Source organism: Bos indicus, chromosome 8 (genome assembly GCF_029378745.1).
Source record: "Bos indicus isolate NIAB-ARS_2022 breed Sahiwal x Tharparkar chromosome 8, NIAB-ARS_B.indTharparkar_mat_pri_1.0, whole genome shotgun sequence".
Classification (NCBI taxonomy): Eukaryota; Metazoa; Chordata; class Mammalia; order Artiodactyla; family Bovidae; genus Bos; species Bos indicus.
The window spans coordinates 3,034,048-3,061,265 of NC_091767.1; the positions used below are offsets into that span (position 1 = coordinate 3,034,048).

The following is a 27,218-nucleotide window of genomic DNA, read 5'->3' on the forward strand; positions in this document are numbered from 1 at the left end:
CAGCTCCATTACTCAGTGGGAAGGAAGATCTTGATTCCTTTCCTGTCTAATTGTGTAATATCTGCCTTGAAAAGGGACTGGGGAGAAATGTGAGCTAGTCTGCTGTTATGATCATGTTAGAGGGTGAAAGGTTGTTGCTGAACCATGCAAAGATGCTGGGATTCTTGGCCTCCGGAGGAGAATTCAAGCCGGGGCCAGAGATGAGGCTTGATCGCTCAGAGCTTTGTGTAATAAAGTTTTATTAAAGTATAAAGGAGATAGAGAAAGCTTCTGACATAGACATCAGAAGGGGCAGAAAGAGTACCCCCTTGCTAGTGTTAGCCATGGAGTTATATACTCTCTAATTAGTTATTACAGTGAATCAAAAGAATGTCTGGAGGTTGTAAAGAACTCACTAGCCCTACTCCCATAATTTACATTTTAAGATAATAGGATTAGCCAGAAGGTTTTTTTCCAGAGACTGTCTTCAAGCAGGATACATTATTGTTATATAATCCTAAGGAATGTAGAGGGATAAAAAATGTTTGTCCTTTCTTCCTCCTCGAGAACTCCAGAACCCTCTCTCCTTGGGGACCCCTGGACTTCTTATCAATTTGCCTAGGAATTGACTTTCTCAAGGGTAAGTAGTATTTCTGCTGACCTGGAAAACCCAACCATGGAGAAGACAGATGGGTTAAAAGATGTGTGTGTGCTGTCATGTCCAACTCTTTGTGACCCCATGGACTGTACCCCACCAGGCTCCTCTGTCTATGGAATTCTGTGGGCAAGAATAATTGAGTGGGCTGTCATTTCTTACTCCAGGGGATTTTCCTGATCCAGGGATGGAACCTGTGTCTCTTGTGTCTGCCTTCATTGGCAGGTGGGTTCTTTACCACCAGTGCTACCTGGGAAGCCCAGGAAAAAGGGGTAGTAAATGGAAAAAGTAGGAGATCATAGCATAGGGAAGAGGCTCTTGGAATTCTATTGCAATCAGGGATGGGCTACCATTCTGTTTCCCCCAAGTACATGAAACGCTAGAACAAAACTCCCACCTGTCTCAGATCTGATACTAATGACCAATGTTGGGGATAACTTCTGGGGCTGTCCTCTCTGGATAAGGGAAAATAGACAATCGCTGAATTCCAAGTTCATCTACAGGGTCATGTCAATAATTTTGAGTAAAGGAGTGGGAAGGGATACTCATGTGATGCTTATCAGAGTCCCAAACAGCTGGTCCACAGTATATCACTCACATGAATTCATCTGGTTAATGAAAAGATTAGCCAGAGGAAATGATATCAACAAACTAGACAGAGCAGAAGGCTGAACAACAGAGATTCGGCATTCTGGGTGACCATAAATTAAGCTGGAATGTGGAACTGCCAAGAGAGCAGCCTTAACGTGATGAAAAGCAGGGTGAAGCTGCCTGGTCAGTGTTATCACCACTCATCTGTGAATGAAACACAGACTTAAAGATAGTGGAAGGAGACTCTAGTCACAAAAGAGATGGATTTGGGTATGATTTGGTGGCCAAAATTACAGGTGTTGAAAAGTGAAAGTGTCAGTTGTTCAGTCATGTCTGACTCTTTTCCACCCTATGGACTATAGCCCACCAGATACTCTGTCCATGGGATTTCCCAGGAAAGAATACTGGAGTGGGTTGCATTTCCTCCTCAAGGGGATCCTCCAGACCCAGGGATGGAACCCAGGTCTCTTGCATTGTAGGAGGATCCTTTACCATCTGAACCAGCAGGGAAACCCCAAATTACCATTATGTTACCTCCATTTCACTGGAATTGGAAGACTGATGGCCTTCCCAGGTAGAGATGTGATAGGAATTAGATGGCCCCAGTGACAGTCTCATGAGACACACAATATTTTTTGGCACAGGACAATTTTTCAAACGGTATGAGATTCATTGGTGTGTAAAGCAGTGCTGTATGTGATGGGTTGGTCAGCACTGGTCCACTGTGATCCAGTTTGTTAGGAGCTGCTCTTAGGGTGATGATCAGTTTCAGTATTTTAAGTTATTCATCATTATATAAAGGACTTGCAAACTATCATAATGACCCAAGAGGGAGGTCTCTTCCAGGAGGCCAAAAACAGTTATAAAACCAGTCTGGAGGGACAACATATACCTAATTGAATGAATTAACAGAATAAAAACTGTGTTGGAACTTCACTTCTGTGGATAATGCTGAGACCAGGATGGAATGCATGCAAAGCGGCTAGACTTCTAGAGAGCCAGGTTAAGGAAGACCAATGATGGGAAATCTATGCTAAACCAAACATGGCAGTTTATCACTGGACAGTCAGGTTTTCATTGTCTTCTGAATGAAAACGAAATTTATCTTATCGATGATACAAGTGGCTTTGAATGGACAAATAAAGGAAAGAAAAACTTGTCTTAGAAATGGAGAAGGGGCAACAGAAGATGAAAAGGTTAGATAGCATCACTGAATCAATGGACATTAGTTTGAGCAAACTCTGGGAGATAGTGAAGGACAGGGAAGTCTGGTGTGATGCAGTACATGGGGTGGCAAAGAGTCGGAAACGATTTAGCGACTGAACGATAACAAAAGAGACATTAAGGGAGGTAGATAGTGTTAATACACTATAACAGTTGAAAGTTGTCAGTTGAAAACACTTGTTTTACAGTGTAGTTATATTCACAAACCAGATGGAATTCAGAATTGGCAAAATAATATTATTCTAGTCACCACTGTTATCACTAAGAGTGGTGTGGTATATTGGAAAGAAATGGAAAAAGACTCTTTAAATATAAGCTGTTTAGTTCAGTTCAGTCACTCAGTCATGTCTGACTCTGACCTCATAAACTACAGCACAACAGGTTTCCTTGTCCACCACCAACACCCAGAGTCTGCTCACTCATGTCTATGGAGATGGTAATGCTATCCAACCATTTCATCCTTTGCTGTCCCCTTCTCCTCCTACTGTCAATCTTCCCCATCATCAGGGTTTTTTTCTAATGAGTCAGTTCTTCCCATCAGGTGGTGAAAGTATTGGAGCTTCAGCTTCAGAATCAGTCGCTGCAATGAATATTCAGGACTGAATGTCTTTTAGGATTGACAGGCTTGATCGCCTTGCAGTCCAAGGGACTCTCAGGAGTCTTTACCAACACCACAGATTAGTTCAGTTCAATTCAGTTCAGTGGCTCAGTTGTGTTTGACTTTTTGCAACCGCATGAACTATAGCACACCAGGCCTCCCTGTCCATCACTAACTTCTGGAGTTTACCCAAACTCATGTCAATTGAGTCAGTGATGCCATCCAGCCATCTCATCCTCTGTGGTCCCCTTCTCCTCCTGACTGCAATCCCTCCCAGCATCACGGTCTTTTCCAATGAGTCAACTCTTCGCATGAGGTGGACAAAGTATTGGAATTTCAGCTTCAACATCAGTCCTTCCAATGAACACCCAGGACTGATCTCCTTTAGGATGGACTGGTTGCATCTCCTTTCAGACCAAGGGACTCTCAAGAGTCTTCTCCAACATCACAGTTCAAAAGCATCAATTCTTTGGCACTCAGCTTTCTTTATAATCCAACTCTCACATCCATACATGACTACTGGAAAAACCATAGCCTTGACTAGATGGAGCTTTGTCATCAAAGTAATGTCTCTGCTTTTTAATATGCTGTCTAGCTTGGTCATAACTTTCCTTCCAAGGAGTAAGCGTCTTTTAATTTCACGGCTGCAATCACCATCTGCAGTGATTTTGGAGCAAAAAAAAAAAGTCTGCCACTGTTTCTAATGTTTCCCCATTTATTTGCCATGAAGTGATGGGACTGTACACCATGGTCTTAGTTTTCTGAATGTTGAGCTTTAAGCCAAACTTTTCACTCTCTTTCACTTTCATCACTTTTTGTTTAATTTTTCTTCACTTTCTGCCATAAGGGTGGTGCCATCTGCATATCTGAGGTTATTGATATTTCTCCCAGCAATCTTGATTCCAGCTTGTGCTTCTTCCAGCCCAGCATTTCTCACGAGGTACTCTGCATATAAGTTAAATAAGCAGGGTGACAGTTTACAGGCTTGACATCCTGCTTTTCCTATTTGGAACCAGTCTGTTGTTCCCTGTCCAGTTCTAACTGTTGCTTCCTGACCTGCATACAGGTTTCTCAAGAGGCAGGTCAGGTGGTCTGGTATTCTCATCTCTTTCAGAATTGTCCACAATTTGTTGTGACCCACATAGTCAAAGGCTTTGGCGTGTCAATGACGCAGATGTTTTTCTGAACTTTCTTGCTTTTTTGATGATCCATCGAATGTTGGCAATTTGATCTCTGGTTCCTCTGCCTTTTCTTAATTTCTTAAAATGCTTAAACATCTTGAAGTTGATGTGAACATCTCAGTTCATGTACTTTTGAAGCCTGACTCAGAGAATCTTGAGTATTACTTTGCTAGCCTGTGAGAAGGGTACAGTTTGCGGTAGTTTGATTACATGCTGTATTGTGTGGCAAGTCACTCCAGTATTCTTGCCAGGGAAATCCCATGGACAGAGGAGCTGGAGGGCTACAGACCAGGGGGTTGAAAAGTGTTGGACACGACTTGGCAAATAAACACACAGCCAAACAAATAGAACAAAGAAGAATATATGATAAAGACTGTGTCCTGCAAATCCTTGAGCAGTCACTGTCTGTCTAGGCTAATCCATGCCTCCCATCCCCCAGAATGTCCATATCTTTATCCCCACAACCTGAGAACGTTAACTTCATGGTGGTGGGGCAGGGGTGGGGGGACATTACAGATGTGATTAAGGTTGTTAAGACAGAGAGAGTATCTGGGGTTATCCAGGTGGATCCCAGGTCACCTCAAGGGCCCTTATGAGGAGGAAGCAGGAGAGATGTGAAGATGAAGGCAAGAGGCCACAGTGACCATGTGGCTTCTAGGGGCTTAAAAAGGCGAGGGGATGAACTCTCTCCTCAGGGTCTCTGAGGACCAGACCTGAGGACACCCTGACCTTAGCTCTGTTAGACTCAATTTATACTTTTGTCCCCCAGGACTCTAGCTGGAAAAAAAAAAAAGTGTGTTTTTTAAACTGTTATATGAACAGTAATTTGTTACAGCAGGAGAAAGAAAGCTGACATACAAGCCCTTTTCAGAAACAGCTTGCTGGCTGCTGTGGCAGATGATGCCGAGGAGGAGAAAATATTTGGGGCAGTCTGGCGCTAGTGGTAAAGAACCTGCCTGCCAGTGCACGAGGCATAAGAGACGTGGGTTTGATCCCTGGGTCGGGAAGATTCCCTGCAGGAGAGCATGGCCACCCACTCCAATATTCTTGCCTGGAGAATCCCAGGGACAGAGGGGCCTGGAGAGCTACGGTTCATAGGCTCACCAAAAGTAGAACATGGGTGAAGCAATTTAGCAAGCATAGATGTACTGATTTAAACCCTCAAAGAATAGAATGCCTATGGAAACAAATCCCCCAGTTAAACATTTAAATTTGACCTCAGGAAAAATGCACAGTTAAATGCCTCCATCATCATATGTATAAATTTTCTAATCACATATGGATAATAGGGAGGAAAATCATTTTTGCTGGTAAAAGAACAAAAGACCCGTGAGGGGAGATGTTCAAGGTGAAGAAACTTCTTAGAAAGGAATTCTACTCATGCCTAGATTGTTTAAATTATGGTGATCACTGGGATGTTAGCAGGCTTTATAAAATAGTACTAAAAATAGTACTTTATTTTAAAAGAAAGTACTAGAGAAAATGCTGAAAACTAATCAAGAGAAATACCTTGCAAGGAGATATCAAACAACGTGAGAAAAGAACTGTCAAAGAAGTTCTTAAGCACTGTGCCTGCAAACTGTTTTCCCCTTTTATGGTGGAATTGTCCTCACAAACCAACCAACTTGAATTATTTCAAGTGGATCCTGTTATCTTCTAAAGGCTGCTTTCTTGCTCAGTCATTCAGTCGTGTCCAATTCTTTGCGATCTGATGGTCTGTAGCCCACCAGGCTCCTCTGTCAGTGGGATTTCCCAGGCAAGAATACTGGATTGTGCTGCCATTGCCTACTTCAGGGGATCTTTCTGACCCAGAAACTGAACCTGTATCTCTGTGTCTCCTGCATTGCAGATGGATTCTTTACCACCGCACCATCTGGGAAGTCCTCATTTTTTAAAATACTGGAGCCCAAAAATGGATGAATAGAGGAAAGGAAAGCATGTTGAGAGGCTAACAGGAAGGAAGGCCAGGGATCTCCAAATGGAGGAAATAGGCTGCAAGTGTCAGACTTTTTTCTTTTTTTTTTTGGAGAAGGTAATGGCAACCCACTCCAGTACTCTTTTCTGGAAAATTCCATGGACGGAGGAGCCTGGTAAGCTGCAGTTCATGGGGTCACAAAGAGTCGGGCACGACTGAGTGACTTCACTTTCACATTTCACTTTCATGCATTGGAGAAGGAAATGGCAACCCACTCCAGTGATCTTGCCTGGAGAATCTCAGGGATGGCGGAGCCTAGTGGGCTGCCATTTATGGGGTTGCACAGAGTCGGACACGACTAAAGCAACTTAGCAGCAGCAGCAGCAGTCAGACTTTTTTTTGTTGTTGTTTTTTCTTCTCTCTTAAGTGGCAGGAGGAAGCAAACTAGTGATGTATTTTTTCCCTTTTCTACACAAATTTAAAAAGAGGTTTCTCTTAAAATAGTTTGTTGCCATAATGACACCTGGTTCCATCTGAATTTAACTTTTCTCAAATCTTGAGTTAACCAATGCATTTTTCTTATGGAAATGTTTGTCTTAAGCTATGTTAATGTACTTACTATGCATTTACCCCAAACTTTTCCTCAAGTCATTCAGCCTAATGGCACAGAGGAGACTTGACAAACCAGTATGTTATACTCAGACATTGTTCTCCTAATCTATGTAAATGAAACTATTTGTATGGTAATCTGCCTTTCTACAAGATTCAAGTCAACCATTTTATGGCCTGGGATGACTCACCTGGTGCCAAGATTATCCAAAATACATCTTGTGGGTGAAGGGCCTGGTGCCATTCTCTGAGTTTTAAGACATTCCTTTCTTTCATTAACAGACTGCTAGTAACTATATAACATCCAGCTAAAGACGAGCAGGTGGGTATTCTGCCCACTTCTGATGTCCATGTCAGAAGTTTCCCTATCTCCTTTATACTTTAATAAAACTTTATTACACAAAAGCTCTGAGCAATCGAGCCTCATCTCTGGCCCCAGATTGAATTCTCTGGAGGCCAAGAATCCTGGCGTCTTTTGTGATTCAGCAACAACCTTTCAATGTGACAGATGTTTCACTGGACCCTGATTGAAAATACATACATCTACAAAATGTTGAAAATAACACACATACACACACACACACACACACACACACACACACACACACCCATTCATTGGATGGTCTCTAAGCCCCATGCCTCTAGTTACATAAAGGTTCAGAAAAACTGTTTTCCCATCTTACTGCAGGCATATCCATAATTATAATAGCAAACTCTCAGAGACAATTCTGTTCAAAGCAGGAATAAGACCAATTATGACAAAACCAGTTCTATTTCCTTCAGTACCACCCACCCTAATGGTAATACAAGGGTTAACAAATTAATTTACCCTTTCTAAATTAATCTGTTATATTATCTTCTATTGATCTTTTCTAATGCAAATGTCTTGCTGGCAAAATACAGTGGAGATTTGTTTGACCTCTTTATTGTTGAAGGATATGGCAATTAATTTTTAAATTGAGATTCCAATTAGCTTTCTGCTCTTGCAATATTTTACCTAAATCTTCCTTTAAAGTTCTGCTAAGGTCACCAGAAAAAGATTGTCTAAACAAGCCTGTAATAAAAGGTAGAAGTAAAGAAAACATTTCTTATGTTATGTACCAAATTGAGGTTACTCTAGGTTAACTGAATCTGATTCTTTGAAGAGATAAAGATGCTCTAAATCACGAAGAATTAATCAAAAAATTCTAATTGAAAAACAGGACCTCAGAAGTCTATTATAAGAGAAAGTGCCAACTTAGCAAAACAAAGCAGCTAAATCTGAAAGACATTTTACAGATGACTGCAGTCATGTGTATGTGTTAGCTGCTTAGTCGTATCCGACTCTTTGAAACTCCATGGACTGTAGCTTACCAGGCTCCTCCATCCATGGAATTTTCCAGGCAAGAGTACTGGAGTGGGTTGCCATTGCCTTCCTCTTATGAAAATGTTACAGGGAAGAAGAAGAAAGCCCCAGAGAGTAAGATTTCAAAATTAGGACCACCCTTGGAGAGCATCACCGACTCAATGGACATGAGTTTGAGTGAACTCTGGGAGTTGGTGATGGACAGGGAGGCCTGGTGTGCAGTGATTCATGGGGTTGCAAAGAGTTGGACATGACTGAGCAACTGAACTGAACTGAGGAGAGCCTCTGAGGAGAGCATGGCAACCCACTCTAGTATTCTCGCTTGGAGAGTCCCTGTGGATAAACCTCGTGACTACAGTCCATGGGGTCTCAAAGAGTTGGACACTACTGAGCGACTAAGCCTCTAACAGGAAGCCTCTAACAGGAAGAAATTGAGCTTCCTAAATGGAGGTGATCTGCATGTGAAATTTTCAGATGTCTGTGAAGATACTAAGACAAGGGGTGATGTCTCAGTAGTTACTGAAGGGCAAATGAGAGCAAGGTTACAGACACAAGAGTGGACAGAGAAGAGCTTCCCAGGACAGGTCTAGAACAACCCCATCTAGCCTAACCATTCAGGTTAGGCATTTAAAAGCACATCAAAAAGCTTTCCTCTTTCACTGCTGATCTCTCTGGCTTTTACTGACCTTGAATAAGATGAAGATGAGAGAGTGGCCAGAAAATAAGAAGAAAAAATGACAATCTGGAAATGCCCTACTGGGCACGAATACAACATATAATGGTCACAGGAGAGGGAACTCTGATACAGCGGACTTGGTTTTTCAAACATTCAAATCCCTCAGCTCAGAGGGTTTGGTACAGAGAAGGGAAGGAAGAAGGGTCGGTGTGCAAGTTCAAGGGTACACCACTTTCACACCTCAGTCTCTCTGGGGTCATTTGTATTTACAAAATGAAGGATGGGAATTGGATTTGAGGGTAACTTCAAGTTTCCATTAATTTGGTATCTCTAAACATAAATTCTAGGCAAGTTGGATTGAAATGAAAGGTGTTAAGAGTTTATTATTTAAATATTTACTTTAGAAAGGTAAAAAATCTGATATAATTTAGTTTTTAGATTGCTAACATGTTTTTGATTATTCCTTTATAGATGTTCTTATTATATCAGGCATACTTATATGTTGGCTTATAAAGAATTATGTGCTTTGAACCAGACTACATATTAATCTCAGATACAATTCAAACATCAACATTTATTGTACAGAGGGTTAATAATTTCACAGCCAACTGGTATTTGCTGTTGTCACTGAGGCATTAAGGTAATGCTGAATTACTGTATTTCATCACTACACTGATCTTCATTTTGGTATATTCCTAATTCATGCCAGTTTTCATTTCATTTAAATCTAATAGGCTATATCCTTAAGAAAAATCTGAAGTGCACAGGTTCTTCCATTTCTAAATATAAATTAGCAAAGGCTAATTTAGCATGTTTCAAGGCTGCCATATAATTCATGGTAATAGTTTTATCTCTCAGAAATTGTCAATCCAATCTTAATAGTAAAAGATATTTACTTTGTCAGGAAAAAGGATTTGAAAGCAATATGACTAGTTCATATTTCCTGGGGAAGATAGAAGTTTTAATTTACATATATTTTGAGACAATATTTATACAGGGATTTAAATGGAAAATGCCATGACCTAGCAAAAGACCCTGATCTTCTGTCTTTTCTTCATTTATTCCCATAATATTGTACTTATCTCACTTTGGACAGATAGAACACACTCTATTGCAGGGAACTGTAATATATATTACATATATATATGTAAGTTAGTTGTGGCTTTACAACTAAATCATAAGTTCTTTTTATTAGGATTTGTAGCAAGATGTCTTTGTAAATTCCAGCATGTTATAAAGAGTTTATTTTAAATTTAAGCTCATTAATTTATTTCTAGAATATACTGTATAATAGTTACCTGAGATGTGAAGGTATCTTCATGTGTTCTCACAGGAACCTTTAGGTGAGCAAGGAAACTCATCAAGCAGTTGGATAAGCAAACATTCTTCCAGGAATTTCTACAGACTGAGCTGACTCACCTCTCTACTTAGGACTTTGTCATCTAGAAGGAAGCCTACATGCAAACACAAAAGGCAGACTTGTGAACACAAATACAAACCACAGGATTAACATGTAGATTTAAGTGTGATGCAATTTAGGAAACAAAAAGAACAGCTGGCCAGAAATAGTTCTATATCCATCAAAGAAAATATTTTTTGTTGGAACTTATATGAAATATTTGACACATGGGAGCTGACAATTTAGACTTAAAAAATAGTCACAACCTTAAAGTTGAGAGTTGTTTTATTCAGCAGAAATTTCTAGGACTTAAGCCTGGGAGATAGTAACTCGCATCTCTAGTTGCTCCATCTCAGATAAGGAGCAGGTGATATAGAAGTTTGCAACAAAAGACAGGTAATCTGAATATATAAAAATATTATATATATATTTTGTGAATTAAAGAAAATCAGGTATCCCAAGTTAAGAAATTTAGCACTTTTCTATGTATGGGAAGATGCAGTAGTCTAGGCTTACTGAAATCATTCCTTTCATATGCATCTCAGCTATCTGGGGCCAGTATCCTGTTTCTCACATCCTAGGCTTCCTTTGGGCTCACCATAGGGCATGGCTGCAGCCTCATGGTGGCTGATGCCATGTCTTCTTTCTAAGTGCCCTTAGGACTCAGGAATTCACATATGGAGAGTTGAAAACCATGATGACTGTAACATCCTTGTTTATGAATATGAAAGCAAATACTGCATTTCTCAACACATAGACTTTTCAAAGAGGGACAGGAAGATTATTTGAAATGCATGTGTCTGTCCACTTAGGAAAAATAGTACTGATCATGTATAGATTGTAGTAACTGATATAGAATTTGTCTGCTTGAAACTCAAGGCTGACGTATGCTGAGCACTTAGGGCAACTAAGGTAAAAGGAAGGTGATGCAGAAGGAAGAGTGGAGTCATGAATATACGGTTCTGAGATGACTGTGAGTCATTCTAGGTTCCAAAAAGGAGGATAACTAGGTGATATAAACACACTTATGCCTAATAATTCTTATTACTATGTACTATATACTATATGTGTGTTAGTTTTTGTGTGTATAGATGGCATCCATAAAAGGCATTTTTGTCACTTTTTAAACATTTTTGCCTAACATATACATATAATTACAAGTTTTAAGCCTACAAAAGACATACTGTATTTGACTGTGTGGAAAGAATAAATGTAAAGTTGCCTAACTGGTGATTCCAACATTCAAATGGATAGATATATACTAGATATATAATGCATGTATGTATCAACATGTATATTTGTAAGATAGATGCATATATTCTAAATTAAGTGTATAATAAAATAAAACAACTACCCCAAAAGGTAATAATTTTATCATTTTAACTGAAAATTAAAGAATAATTATAATGTAAAGAAAACACATAAACCTGAGAACAGTACTGAAAATATTCTCATATGTTTATTACAAAAGATGACTGTGAATGTTGATGTCTCAGCATACTTTTTTGTGAGGATGTGGGACAACCCAAGAAGTGGAATGAGTGCTATGGAACAGATGTTATGAGAATTCTCAGGGACATTAAATAGTTTTACTCTGCTTTGGTTTTAGTTGCAAATATTCATCTTAACGTACAAAGATCTCTAATTAGAATACAATAGACAAAGAACTATAATCCAAGAGAAAATCTTTTTAGCAGATGATTGTTGAGAAATTTCACTGTAACAAGTATAATAAGTCTGTAAAGGAGAAACAGTGGGGCAAAAAGTAATCAAAATCTGCATTTCTTACTTTGAAAGTTTGCAGTCTTTTTGCAGTAATCCTTAAACAGTAAGTTTTCCAATACTATAAAGTAAAATTTTATTTTTGGAGCACTAGACATTCTTTATATCATGTAATACACTAAAAAAAAAAAAAACAAAAAACCTCCCTTTTAAACCAACTTTTATTTCCTGGTAGATATATAGTTCATTGGAGAAGGAAATGGCAACCCACTCCAGTGTTCTTGCCTGGAGAATCCCAGGGACGGGGGAGCCTGGTGGGCTGCCATCTATGGGGTCGCACAGACACGACTGAAGTGACTTAGCAGCAGATATATAGTTAGGCTTGGTATAAAAACTGTAATTCAAAAAGATGTACTGGTTTTATCTCTAATTTGTTAATGAGTTTTCAAACTCATTATGTGACTACATAATCTACTAAATGAGGAAAGTATCAATTATAAAAAGAAAATGCACTCTAAGAAGACCATCTATAATTCAAAGGTATGCTAAAGTCTTTCAAATGCATGATTTTAACATTTAAATTGGAAATCAATTTAAATATCTTTTTCTTAAAAATACTTGAGTTGTTAATGTTAATTTTATGATAATTTTAATTTTATATACCTGAAACTAGGAAGTCATGTTTTAGGTTTAAAACTTCATAATATTAATTATATGTTGAAGGAAATCAGAATTTGCTGTACCAAAATATTCTTCTTTGACAAAACAATTTTTTAAAATATTTACTGAGGTATAGTTGATTTACAATGTTATGTTAGTTTTAGATGTACAAAAAAGTGAATCAGTTATACATATACATATGTCCACTCTTTGTTAGATTATTTTACCACATAGGTCATTACAGAGTATTAAGTAGACTTCCCTGTGCTATACAGTAGGTCCTTGTTAATCTGTTTTATATATAGTAGTATGTATGTCAGTTCTAGTCTTCCAATTTATCCTTCCCCGCTCGTCCCTGGTTTGTTTTGAGCTGAAAGCAATTAACTTTCTGCCCTTCCCCTTTCAGTCGAAAAGCAGGACACACATTTCCCTTTGCAAAGGTGTGACTTCTTCCAGAACCAGGAAGATGAGCATGACTCAGTCACTGAAAACACTTTCAACTCTTTTAAATGATGAAAGCATCAAATTGAGTCACATAATAAACCTTACTAAATAACCCTAATCTTCCATTAGTTTTCCCCCATGTATTTTACCTATTGTAATTTATTGCCCTAGAAACACAACTTTCCCTTCCTTTGTCTAATTACTTCACAATTTATTGCCCATGATTAAAACGACTTATAAGCCTCTAGATCTAACCACTTCTTTGTGGTTTCCACTTCTTTTCTGTGAGGCTCCCTGTATGCATGCAAAACGAACCTTTCTCCTGCTCACCTGTCTTTTATCAATTTGATTTGCAGACTTCAGTCACTTCTTTCCTGAACCTGAGAGGATACAGGAAAGACTTCATTGTTGTTGTTTTTACATCCTCTACAATATTGAAACATGGTGAAAAAATCATAATTTGAGTGGGAAGTAAGGTTGGGAAACCCATAGCAAACCCGTCAACTTTTCCCTATTTTCATATTTTGACTTGTATATTTAATCACTTATTTGGAAACAACAAATCCTCATTTTCTATTTCATCAGGCAAAAACATGAGTGAATGATCCCTGGGACTATAATGGGTCAGAAGAGAGTCATCTGAGATCCAGAGAAGAAGCAGAGCATACAGAACAGGCCAAATGATCCAGGTTCAAGTAGAAGGTAATGAAAAGGGTCCCCATATGCAATTATGACATCGTGTACAGAGAGGACTTGATTTACATTATACTGACTAAACCAGTTATAGTCTACATGACCTCACTTCCTTTTCCTGCTCACTGGGCACCTGCAATTGGCAGACAGCTCTGTGGATGTTACAGGCACATTTGTAATTTCTTTACATCATGTAAGTAAACTTTCATAAGCTTCAGTTTCCTCATCTGTAAATATGTAATAATTGTAAGTAGCTATTAACATTGGAGAAGGCAATGGCACCCTACTCCAGTACTCTTGCCTGGAAAATCCCATGGATGGAGGAGCCTGGTAGGCTGCAGTCCATGGGGTCGCTAAGAGTCGGACACGACTGAGCAACTTCACTTTCAGTTTTCACTTTCACGCATTGGAGAAGGAAATGGCAACCCACTCCAGTGTTCTTGCCTGGAGAATCCCAGGGACGGGGCAGCCTGGTGGGCTGCCATCTATGGGGTCGCACAGTCAGACATGACTGAAGCGACTTAGCAGTAGCAGCAGCAGCAGCAGATATTAACATTGCTATTAGAATCATGAGATCATGAATGCAAATGTAAAATATGTATATAAGGCTCACTGCTGCTGCTACTGCTAAGTCACTTCAGTTGTGTCTAACTCTGTGTGACCCCATAGACGGCAGCCCACGAGGCTGCCCCGTCCCTGGGATTTTCCAGGCAAGAACACTGGAGTGGGTTGCCATTTCCTTCTCCAATGCGTGAAACTGAAATGTGAAAGTGAAATTGCTGAGTCTTGTCTGACTCTTAGCGACCCCATGGACTGCGACCCACCAGGCTCCTCTGTCCATGGGATTTTCCAGGCAAGAGTGCTGGAGTTGGGTGCCATTGCCTTCTCCACTATAAGGCCCACAATGAGCAATAAATATTATTATTACTATCAATAATTTGTTTGGGTAAATGTTGTATTCCTCATAATACTGGGTTGTGCAATTTGAAAGGAGGTGGGACACTTTGAATGGCACTGAGATACTGGGCTTTTTGCTAGAACTTATATCTGGAGATTTAAACACAAAGAATAAAGAATTGGTTAACTCATTAATCCCACAAACCAGACCCCACAAACCAGATGCTTCAGTATGATTACAAACATAAGTTTGGAACCATCTTGGTTGAGTTTAAATCCCAATTACAATTTTTAGTGACATTTTAAACTTTTGGAAATGTTTTTAACATCATTAGCCCCAAATCTCTTATCTGCAAAAGAGTAATGATGATAGTACACTTGAGTTAAGGCACACAAAGCACTTAAATGAGTTCCATGCACTAGAGTTCAACAAATGTTTGTGATCACTTTAGATTTAGCAATAGTTCATCACCTTTGAAAATCATATGCTACCATTTCCATCTTTAGAGCCAGTATCTTCAGGGATACTGAAAATTCACAGGATTTGTGATAAAGCAACAGAGAGCAAGCTTGGTTGGCATCTAACTTTCATAGAGATTAGGGTATGGACAGTGAGAAATGGAATATTGCCTGACAGAGCAGTAAACAAGGATCCCACAGTCATCAGTGACTGCAGCCACCATGGATGCTGAGCTTGTGAGCCCTCAGGGAACTCAGGCAGGAAAAACATACCTGGCATCTAGCAGCCATCAGCCTGTAGCCACTCCCCACAGTGAGCCCTGAGGAAACTCAGGATGTGAAAACTCAGGATACTGGCCCAAGATAGCTGAAGTGCAGATCAAAGGAATGATTTCAGTGAGCCCAGACTCTTGCATCTTCCCATACATAGAAAAGTGCTAAACTCCTTAACCTAATGTATCTGGTTTCTTTAATTAACAGTACTCTTTTGACATTCAGATGACCTGCCATTCGTTGCAAAACTTTTATATAACCTGGCTCCTCCCCTCACCTCCTAGCAGCAGTTTCCCAGAGCCATCTGAAATGCTGTCTTCTGGGCTGCAGTCCTCATTTTGCCCCAAATTAAGCTTAACTTGAAACTCCCACATTGTGCACATTTTTTTTTTCAACAATAGCAGCCTGTGCAGATTAAATTCAGAAGATCTCAGGTTCCTTCCTTAACCATAAACTACCAAGTTAGGTTTTGTTACACAGTCCTTGACTATAATCAAGATTGATCCCAGACTATGCAATGATACTAAGATTAACCAGAATCCAGGTGGCAGCAATTGCAGCAATTATTACATTTTGTGAAGGAATGCCTTGATACAGATTAAAACATGGAAATTTTCCATTTTCTAAATGGCCAAAAAATCTGCCTTATTTTGTCTTATATGTGTCTGTCATCCAGTTTTTAAATGTGTATTATTACTGGAGATACATTAGCACTGTCTTTGTTGGCTGACCTTTTTGTTAGCTTTTATCTTTTAAAACTTTCAGTTATACTTTTACAGTTTAAAACTTTCAGTTATAATTTTTATAGTAAAATAAACATTTTCCCCTTTGTATCAAAATTTTATTATTTTTGATGAGTGTGAAATTAAGCAAATGAACAGAGGAACTAACTAAATAGGGACCTCAAAATACCTGGTGTGATCCATATAGCAATCATTGTACAGGAAACTGAAGAACTGCATATAGTTCTTCAGTTCTTCTGTCACAATTAACCATGTGAATTGTGAGCATTGTAATAAAACCTAGGTCGGTGGCACTAGAGGTAAAGAACCTGCCTGCCAGTGCAGGAGACATGGGTTTGATCCCTGGGTTGGGATGACCCCCTGGAGAAGGGAATGGCAATGCACTCCAGTATTCTTGCCTGGAGAATCCCATGGACAGAGGAGCCTGGTGAGCTATAGTCCATGGGGTCTCAAAGAGTCAGACACTACTGAAGCGACTTAGCACACACACATTCTTACTGGGTAAACAAGTAGGTTGAAATAAGGGCTTTCTTCTGCTGTTTGACCAGGAAGGAAGATGTTGAGGTCTATTTCCTGAGAAATACATATTTTCTGCCATATCAGTAAGTAAGAATGTCACAGTCGTCAGCAATGCTGGCCCTCCAATGTGAGCTGGTGAGCCCTGAAGGGACTCAGGAGGGAGAAGAACACCTGGAATCTGACAGTCATTAGACTGCAGCCACTCCCTCCAGCAAACCCAGGGGAGCTCAGGTTGTGAAAACCACCAGGCACTGGGCCCAGAGAGCTGAGATGCATATGAAAGGAATGATTTCAGTAATCATCTCCTCATACACAGAAAAGCACTAAATTCCTTAATTTGAGATATCTGGTTTTCTTTAGTTCACAAAAATACCTTTGGCATTCAGATTACCTGCCCTCTGTTGCAAACTTCTATATAACCTGGCTCCTTCCCCTGCCTCCCTGCAGGAGCTCTCTCAGGGTCACTTGAGATGCTGTCTCCTGGGCTTGACGTCCTAAAAATACCCACCAAATAAAACATAAGTCTTAACTTTTAGGCTGTGAATATTTTTGAAGTCAACATCCCCATCTATGCAGACAGTGGGTTCCGTGGCTTTGTGCCAGCAGCCATCACTATCTGCCTCTATCTAGGGTCATCTGACTCTGAACAGATGACTGATCTCATCACTTTCTGTTTTCTGAGGCTGCCAGTCCCTGAGATAAAAGAATCACCGGAGTCCCACCTGCAACAGAAGAATAAAAATGACTCATGTAATTGTAAATCTTCTGATGATAAAATTCCAACTGAATTTTCAGAGAACATCACAATCTTTTATTGAGACAATCACAGCACAAACAGTAATCCAAAAAAATAAAAATAAATACAACCAGTGAAAGTGCTGCAGTGAAAAGGGGAAAAAAAGGAATGAGATTTTTTTTTTTCTTCTTCCCTGAAAACAAAGAAGATAAAGAGAACAGTGAACAGGTCTGATCACTTCTATGTTTCACTTTAACTGTTACTAATCTGTAGTCTGTAACTAAGTTTGCTTTTCTAACTCTGTATATCTGTAAATAAGTTTGCTTTCAGTTCAGTTCAGTCACTCAGTCGTGTCCGACTCTTTGCCACCCCATGAACTGCAGCATGCCAGGCCTCCCTGTCCATCACCAACTCCCTTACTGCCCCCTAACTGGGCATGAGCTACATTTTGTACCTATTATCCTTTGCCTCTATGCTAATTACATCCTATATCTGGTGCTAAACTTTACAGCACTCTCCTCACAGACCGCCCCTTGTATTTTTTTCTCCTTCTGCATTACAGAAAGAAAGCCAGTGCAATATACAAATGACAACAGAAGCAACTACTAAACGGCTGGATGCCAGACCCAATTACCAGGCTCCCTGACCCCAGCCTACGACTGTTTTTGAAACAATGCAAGAGAAACAATATAAGATCCTTATACTGTTGTAAGTCACCATTATATAAGTCCTCATCTTATATAATCGGAGAAGGCAATGGCAACCCACTCCAGTACTCTTGCCTGGAAAATCCCATGGACGGAGGAGCCTGGTGGGCTGCAGTCCATGGGGTCATGAAGAGTTGGGCACGACTGAGCGACTTCACTTTCACTTTTCACTTTCATGCATTGGAGAAGGAAATGGCAACCCACTCCAGTGTTCTTGCCTGGAGAATCCCAGGGACAGAGGAGCCTGGTAGGAGGCCGTCTATGGGGTCACGCAGAGTAGGACACAACTGAAGCGACTTAGCAGCAGTAGCAGCATCTTATATAATACTCCAGATTTCCCATGGAAGGGAGGGACACAGTTTCAGACGCATGAGCCAGCTATGTCTTCCTTCTGCCGGCTGAGGATTAAAGTCACCTCTCTATTTCCTGCAAACTGCCTCCACATTTTTTATTCAGCTTTGGTGGGCAGAGAAAGCCAAGATTTTGGTGGCAACAAAAGCAAGGAAATATTTTCAGGCAACAATTTAAGTAGTTTTGTTGTTCAATTCCTAAGTCATGTCTGACTTCTTTGCAACCCCAATGACTGAAGCATGCCAGGCTCCCCTGTCCTTCACTATCTCCTGGAATTTGCTCAGACTCATGTCTATTAAGCCAGTAATGCCATCCAACCATCTCATCTTCTGTTGCCACCTTTTTCTCCTGTTCTCAATCTTTCTCAGCATCAGGGTCTTTTCCAGTGAGTTGGCTCTTTGCATTAGGTGGCCAAAGTATTGGAGCTTCACCTTCATCATCAATCCTTCCAATGAATAGTCAGGGTTGATTTCCTTTAGAATTCATTGGTTTGATCTACTTGCTGTTGAACAGACTCTTAAGAGCCTTCTCCAGAAATTGAAATTATCAATTTCAAATTGATAATTTGAAAATATCAATTCTTCAGGGCTCAGCCTTCTTTATGGTCCAACTCTCACATCCATACATGACTATTGGAAAAACCATAGCTTTGACTATATGGATCTTTGTCAGAAAAGTGATGTCTCTGCTTTTTAATATGCTGTCTAGGTTTGTCACAGCTTTCCTTCCAAGGAGCAAGAATCTTTTAATTTCGTGGCTACAGTCACCATCCACAGTGATTTTTAGAGTCCAAGAAGATAAAATCTGTTACTGTTTCCATTATCTCCCCATCCATTTGCCATGAAGTAATGGGACTGGATTCCATGATCTTAGTTTTTTGAATGCTGATGAAGTCTCAAAATGCTATTCAGAGTTTTCAGTAAGAAAAGAGACTTAAGAGAATTTCTGGAAGAGAATACTAATTTCCACATATTCTGGAGAATAATACACCAGTCTTGGAACTTCTCTCCTAACATTTTACTGTAAAAATTTTCAAACATGGAGAAAAGTTGGGGAAATTGTTACAGTGAAGCCTTGGTTTACCCACAAACAAGATCTAGAATCACATTTTACCAGGTTTGCTTCTCACATATCTATCCTGTATCCATCCTTTTATCTACCCACACTCCATCTTATTTTCTGTTAACATTTCAAATCTGAGATGTCAGTAGATTTCCTCTGAATACTTCCATATGCATACCATTGCATATTTTAAATGTTTACTGATAGTTTTGATATAAAATTTACATAAGATAAATATTTACTGTGTTCACTGAGCTTGGACAATTGTACACACATATGTATGCCTTAGAACTTATCACGAACAAACAGGGAGAGTAAATTTCAGATTTTCAATGGTTAGGAAAAACATTAAAACTAAGAATGGGATTTAAGAAGCAGTATTTCAAGGTTTGAATTTTATAAGAAAATATCTCTGAAGGATTTTCTGCATCTCTGAAATTATTTTAACAACTCGACGTGACCTAGAAAGGAACCATCTGGGAGAATAAGGGGATGAAGCACATGTGCCTGTTGACCAGTTACCAGAATGGCAGTGGTCATGAGGGAAGCCATGAATCCATGAATTGCAAAATAACAAGAATTAAAATATTTAACTTGCAAAATTAAGCAACTCTTTAAGAAAAATTCTCCAGATAACAGAAGAATCACTTCTCAACCTCAGAAGTATAATTCAAAATAGTTCAACCTTGCCAAAATTGGTAACTAAGGGTAGTAAGTGTCTCAGGAGGAGGATGGAGACTTTGGGTTCCCTAAACTTTACTTTGTGACTCTAAGCAATTCAGAGAAGTTCTTGCTAGAAACTGAGGTCCACATATTCATTAGGTGTGTTTCATATCACCCTTGTTATCACAGGCAACTTTCGACAATGTTTTTAAAATTCTTTTTAGAGTTATTTTATGTTCAAAGCAAAGTTGAGGCAAAGGTACAGAAATTTTCCATATACACCCCAGCCCCTCCCAAGTAGATTAAACCTTCTCCCCAATTTTAACATACCACATCAGTGGTGGACTGGTTAACAATTGATTAACTTGCACTGACATGGCATAATAACCCAGAGTACATAGTTTACCATCTGGTTCACTCTTGGTGTTGTACATTCTATGGATTTGGAAGAAGGTATAAAAACATGTATTGTCATCATAGCAACATTCAGTGTAGTTCACTTAGTCCACATTCAGCCTTAGTCAGCTACTCATCTTTTTACTGTATCCATAGTTTTGCCTTTTCCAGGATGTCATATAGTTGGATTCATATAGTCTGTAGGGTTTGCAGGTTGGCTTTTTTCACTTAGTAATACGTATTTAAGACTCCTTCATGTCTTTTCACCATATGGCCAACACTGAAATCAGATTGATTATATTCTTTATAGCCAAAGATGGAGAAGCTCTATACAGTCAGCAAAAACAAGACCAGGAGCTGACTGTGGATCAGATCATGAACTACTTATTGCCAAAATCAGACTTAAATTGAAGAAAGTGGGGAAACCACTAACCATTCAGGTATGACTTAATCAAATCCCTTATGATTATACAGTGCAAGTGAGAAATAGATTGAAGGGACTAAATCTGATAGAGGAAGTACCTAGTGAACTATAGACAGAAGTCCAGAACATTTACAGGAGACCGGGATCAAGACCATCCCCGGGAAAAAGAAATGCAAAAAAGCAAAATGGCTGTCTGAGGAGGCCTTACAAATAGCTGTGAAAATAAGAGAAGTGAAAAGCAAAGGGAAAACGGAAAGATTATATCCATTTGAATGCAGAGTTCCAAAGCATAGCAAGGAGAGATAAGAAAGCCTTTTTCAGTGACCAATGTAAAGAAATAGAGGAAAACAATAGAATGGGAAAAGCTAGAGATATCTTCAAGAAAATTAGAGATACCAGGGGAACATTTCATGCAAAGATGGGCTCAATAGAGGACAGAAATGGTATGGACCTAACAGAAGCAGAAGATATTAAGAAGAGGTGGCAAGAATACACAGAAGAACTGTACAAAAAAGAACTTCATGAGCCAGTTAATTGCAATGGTATGATCCCTCACCTAGAGCCAGACACCTGGAAAATGAAGTCAAATGGGCCTTAGGAAGCATCACTACGAACAAAGCTATTGGAGGTGATGGAATTCCAGTTGAGCTATTTCAAATCCTCAAAGATGATGCTGTGAAAGTGTTGCACTCAATATGTCAGAAAATTTGGAAAACTCAGCAGTGGCCACAGGACTGGAAAAGGTCAGTTTTCATTCCAATCCCAAAGAAGGGCAATGCCAAAGAATGCTCAAACTACCGCATAAAATTGCACTCACCTCACACACTAGCAAAGTAATGCTCAAAATTCTCGAAGCCAGGCTTCAGCAATACATGAACCGTGAACTTCCAGATGTTCAAGTTGGTTTTAGAAAAGGCAGAGGAACCAGAGATCAAATTGCCAACATCTGCTGGATCATTGAAAAAGCAAGAGAGTTTCTGAAAAACATCTATTTCTGTTTTATTGACTATGCTAAAGCCTTTGACTGTGTGGATCAGAATAAACTGTGGAAAATTCTGAAAGAGATGGGAATACCAGACCACCTGACCTGCCTCTTGAGAAACCTTTATGCAGGTCAGGAAGCAACAGTTAGAACTGGACATGGAACAACAGACTGGTTCCAAATAGGAAAAGGAGTACATCAAGGCTGTATATTGTCGCCCTGCTTATTTAACTTATATGCAGAGTACATCATGAGAAATGCTGGGCTAGAGGAAGCACAAGGTGGAATCAAGATTGCCGGGAGAAATATCAATAACCTCAGATATGCAGATGACATCACCCTTATGGCAGAAAGTGAAGAAGAACTAAACAAAAAGTGATGAAAGTGAAAGAGGAGAGTGAAAAAGTTGGCTTAAAGCTCAACATTTAGAAAACTAAGATCATGGCATCTGGTCCCATCACTTCATGGGAAATAGATGGGGAAACAGTGGAAACAGTGAGAAACTTTATTTTTCTGGGCTCCAAAATCAGTGCAGATGGTGGTAGCAGTCATGAAATTAAAAGACGCTTACTCCTTGGAGGGAAAGTTATGCCCAACCTAGACAGCATATTAACAATCAGACACATTACTTTGCCAACAAAGGTCCATCTATTCAAGGCTATGGTTTTTTCACTAGTCATGTATGGATGTGAGAGTTGGACTATAAAGAGGGCTGCACACCGAAGAATTGATGCTTTTGAACTGTGGTGTTGGAGAGACCCTTGAGAATCCCTTGGACTGCAAGGAGATGCAACCAGTCCATCCTAAAAGTCAGTCCTGGGTGTTCATTTGAAGGTCTGATGTTGAAGCTGAAACTCCAATACTTTGGCCACCGGATGCAAAGAGCTAACTCATTTGAAAAGGCCCTGATGCTGGAAAGGATTGAAGGCAGGAGGAGATGGGATGACAGAGGATGAGATGGTTGGATGGCATCACTGACTCAATGGACATGAGTTTGGGTAGGCTCCGGGTGTTGGTGTTCGACAGGGAGGCCTGATGTGCTGCAGCTCAAGGGGCCACAAACAATTGGACACGACTGAATAACTGAACTGAACTGAACTCACATGTCTGTTCATGATTTAATAGTTCATTTCTTTTCAAAGCTGAAGGTAGCACAATTTATTTATCCATTCACCTACTGAAGGACCTCTTCTAAATTTTGGCAATTATGAATAAAGCTGCTATAAACATCCTTGTTCATTTGTCTTTGTGTGGATATAAATTTCAAATTCCTTTGGGTAAGTTCCAATCACAATGTCTGGACTGTATAAGAAACCACCCAACTGGCTGTACCATTTTACTTTCCCGCCATTATGAAGGAAAGTTCCTGTTGCTGAGCATCCTTGCCCACATTTCATATTTTCCATTGTTCCAGATTGTGGTTATTCTATTAGGTGTGCGGTGGTATCTGAATTTTGGCTATTTTTGCATTTTCCTAATCTCTGCCTTATGATGTGGATTTTTTATATGCTTGTTTGCGGTCTGTGTATCTTTAGTGAGAGGCCTCTGAACAAAGTTTTATTTATTTGGTTGTGCTGAGCCTTAGTTGTTGTGTGTGGGCTTTCTCTAGTTGGTGGCAAGTCGTGGCTACTCTGTGTTGTGTTGTGTGGGCTTCTCCTGGCAGTGGCTTCTTGTGTTGTGGAACACAGAATGTAGAGCATGCAGGCTTCAGTAATTGTGGCTCATGGACTCAGTTGCTCCAAGGCATGTGGAATCTTCCCAGACCATGGATCAAACTTGTGCACCCCCTGCATTGGCAGGCTATTCTTAACCACTGGACCACCAAGGAAGTTCCAGGACCATATTTAAATTGGTTGTTTTCTTATTATTGAATTACAAGAGCTCTTTGTATATTTAGGATATCAGTCCTACACCAGATGTGACTTTTGCAGCTATTTTCTACCAGTCTGTGACTTGTCTTCTCCTTCTCTTGACATTATCTTTCACAGAGAAAAAGTTTTTAATTTTAATGAAATCTAAGTTTTCCATTATTTCTTTCATGAATAGTGTCTTTGGTTTTAAAACTAAAGGGCACCATAATACCCAAATCATCAAAGTTTTCTCCTATATTATCTTCTAGAACTTTTACAGTTTTGCAATTTTACTTAGGTCTTGATCTATTTTAAGTTAAATTTGGTGAAGAGTATAGGAGTTTCATCTAATTTCATTGTTTTTTTTTTTTTGGTATGTGGATGTCCAGTTGCTTCAACATCATTTATTGAAAACACTTTCTTTGCTTCATTCTCCATTGTGTTGCCTTTGCTCCTTTGTCGAAAGTCAGTTGCCTGTACTTATGTGGGCTGACGATTGTTTTTGAATGACAAGACTCATCATCTTTCAGTCCCCATTAGCTGTTACCTCATTGTGTTTCTTTTTTTGTCACCTTTGCCTACTATTTCCTCGTGCCCGGCCAGCTTCCACGGCCCAACCATTTCCATAGACTCTATCATAAGCATTATATTTTTGTAATAGCCCCAATTCCAGCCACCAATTTCTCTACTGATTACCTTTTTATCCCCAACAAACTACTCCCTCAAATTTAGGAACCTTAAACAATCATTCACTTTATTCTAGCTCTGAAGGTTTACACTTTGGACTGTGTTGGATTGAGTTGCCTCCTCTATTTCCCGTGGTGTAGGCTGGGCTCTTCAGGCATTTGGGCTTCCACTGGAATCATGGGTTGGTTGGAAATACTGGCATGTTTTCCAGATGCTCTCATCTCATAAGAGCCTAATCTGATTTTTAACATGGTCCCAGAAAAGTTTCTATAATAAGAGGGGAAGACTTAAAGAACAAGGAGTTTTCAAGGCAATGCTTTTCATATATGCTACTATACCAATGGCCAGGAAATGGGGAGGCTGTCTCATGAGCAAGCCAGAGTCAAACTGGAAAGATGAGGGTATAGGAGGTGTGATTCACTGAGGGGCTATTACCATGTCAATGCACCACGGATAACATTCAGAAATGGCAGAAGCCAATGGAGCACTGTGAATGTGGCAAGGTCATCATGGTTACTTTAATTGGTTATGGATATAAACCTTCACTACAGTAATACTTTCTTACTACTGTACCTTATTTCTAAAAAACCTTGACTACCCCACAATCTCCCTGATGTCTCACAGGGCTGATGACAGTTTGTTCAGAAGCTTCAGCGATGCAGGAAGTAGTAGGCTATCCACCTACTTTGGTAAGAAATAGCAATGCTGAAAAGTAGGAAATTAAACTCAGAAACATTGAGGGACTTGGCATCTCAGTGAATTTTCTGGAGGTCCTACATCAGACTCAGCTTTTCTCTCCGAAGTGAACAATGAGGTTCCATCTCTTCTGCTGACTGAGAATAGGAAATAGCATGTCATTTTCTGTTTTTTTTTTTTTTTTCTAGAGATTTTTGATGAGACATTTACCGTAGTGTTTGTGTTGCTCTTCTTTATCTACTGAAGAGTTGGTGAGGCATCCTGCTTCAAGTGTTTCCGGGACAAAAGAATGCTGCCTTTTTCCTATTGCAGGGGAGGCTGAACTGCCAGTTGAACTTCAGTTTCCAGTTCTCAGCAGACATAATAGAATTCAGACTATCTGCAATATGTTTGTAAGCTTAATAGCACCTGTGATATGCTCAGCAGAAGAAACACCATGCCTTGTTTCATTAAAAAGCAGTGCTCTCTTTAGTGATAATTATTCAAGTTTTCATAAACAGCTCCTTGCTGAGTCCAACAAGAAAGACCCAGCAGTAGGACTCTAAGTGATGACTGAATTGACCAGCCCCAAAGAATGTGGGTATTATCCTATCTTTCAAGTCCTACAGCTTTGTGCATGCAGCAGAATTCCATCACAAAGTGAATGTGGTGTATTTCAAAAGAGGTAGACAGCAGGTTCTGATAGCAGTGTAACAGCACAAGAAAGATTCGTTGCCTGCTCATATTTGCAATAGACCTATTCTGTTTATAGCCTCCAGCAGTGTTTCATATGATGGTTGTCCAAAAAGAAAAGATTCAAGCCTGGTTTATATATAGTTATGCGATAGAACTTGCTATTTGTCAGAATTGGACAACTGCAAGGTAACATTACCACCCAGGAGAAGCCCTGAACAACAGTAGCGAGAAAAATCTTGGCAGATAGAACTTCCAATAACCCATCAAGGTTTTTGCTTTTCTTGGAAAGTTACATGTACAGAAGTATATTCACAGATTTTTAATGATCAGTGAGAAGTCAGGTTGCAAGATGGTGAGAAGCTTGAGAGAAACAAGACTGGAAGTCTGGCCACAAGGAGCCCTTAAGTGGAGATAAGAAAGAAGCCCTCCCAGAGTGCACAGACTTGGGCAATATTTCTAAGCCATGTGGGTGCTCAAAAGGATTCCTCCTTTAACGGATACTTCCACAGTAAAATATTATAGATAACACGCTGTGGATTTATATCAGCCATTTTATCAAAACCATGAGTGTCAACTAAAGAGATTATGAACATAATCAAGAATCATCAAATGTCCCACATCCAATCACGTTCTGTATAAAATAACTAAAGTGGCTTGTTCCTTTTTCTATAGTGTGATTTGTATACCTTAATTTTGAACTAAAGAGCTTCTATAAATACCCTTTTCTCACTTTAACTCAGTTCTCTGTATAAATGCTTAATATTTACTAGCCTTTTTCATTTACTCACCCCTAAACAGATTTTAGGCTTCCCTGGTGGTTCAGCAGTAAAGAATCCCCTTGCCAATGCAGGAGACACAGGTTCAATCCTTGGGTTGGGAAGATCCCCTAAAGAAGAAAATGGCAATCCACTGCAATATTCTTGCCTGGAGAATCCTGAGGACAGAGGAGCCTGGCAGGCTACAGTCCATGTGGTTGCCAAGAAGCAGACACAAGAACAACAAACAGATCTTCCGTTGACTTACTTCCATGTTAGTCTGTGAAAGTTGCTGCCATGAAAACCAAATAAAACTATCACCTACTTCAGAAAAGCTATTGCAGTCACTGATTTTCAGCTGTGAGTTTTTTCTACGTGTTATCAAATTCATCTTTCCCTCTCATACAATATTTCATTGTCTTACCATGAAAACACAAAGGAAATTATAAGTTTTCTCCTTTTGATTTTTGTCTTGTAGACAAATGGTGACATCGTAAGAGGTTCTTGGTATGTGTCTGTTCAGTAACTATTTATGAATGTTTTAATGAGTTAATTTTGAAAACTGAAATTTGAACTATCACTCTTAGGTTACAACATAAAATCTAGCCTAATAGTTATGATCAAAGTAAAACTTATACACATACACACAAAC

At 39.5% G+C, this 27,218-nt stretch overlaps 1 long non-coding RNA gene across 2 annotated transcripts in view; it reads right to left on the minus strand.

The window, feature by feature from the left end:
* Positions 1-26,764, minus strand: part of LOC109562762 (uncharacterized) — a 38,384-nt gene extending 11,620 nt beyond the window's left edge. Inside the window, exons 1-5 of one of the 2 annotated variants that reach the window (XR_011567981.1) lie at positions 26,600-26,764; positions 16,974-17,304; positions 15,321-15,414; positions 13,329-13,378; positions 10,072-10,227 (exon numbers count right to left, since the gene is read on the minus strand). This is a non-coding gene — a long non-coding RNA (uncharacterized lncRNA). The remainder of the gene's footprint in view (positions 1-10,071; positions 10,228-13,328; positions 13,379-15,320; positions 15,415-16,973; positions 17,305-26,599) is intronic. The other variant, XR_002181207.2, reaches the window with a different exon arrangement.
* Positions 26,765-27,218: the final 454 nt, after the last annotated feature.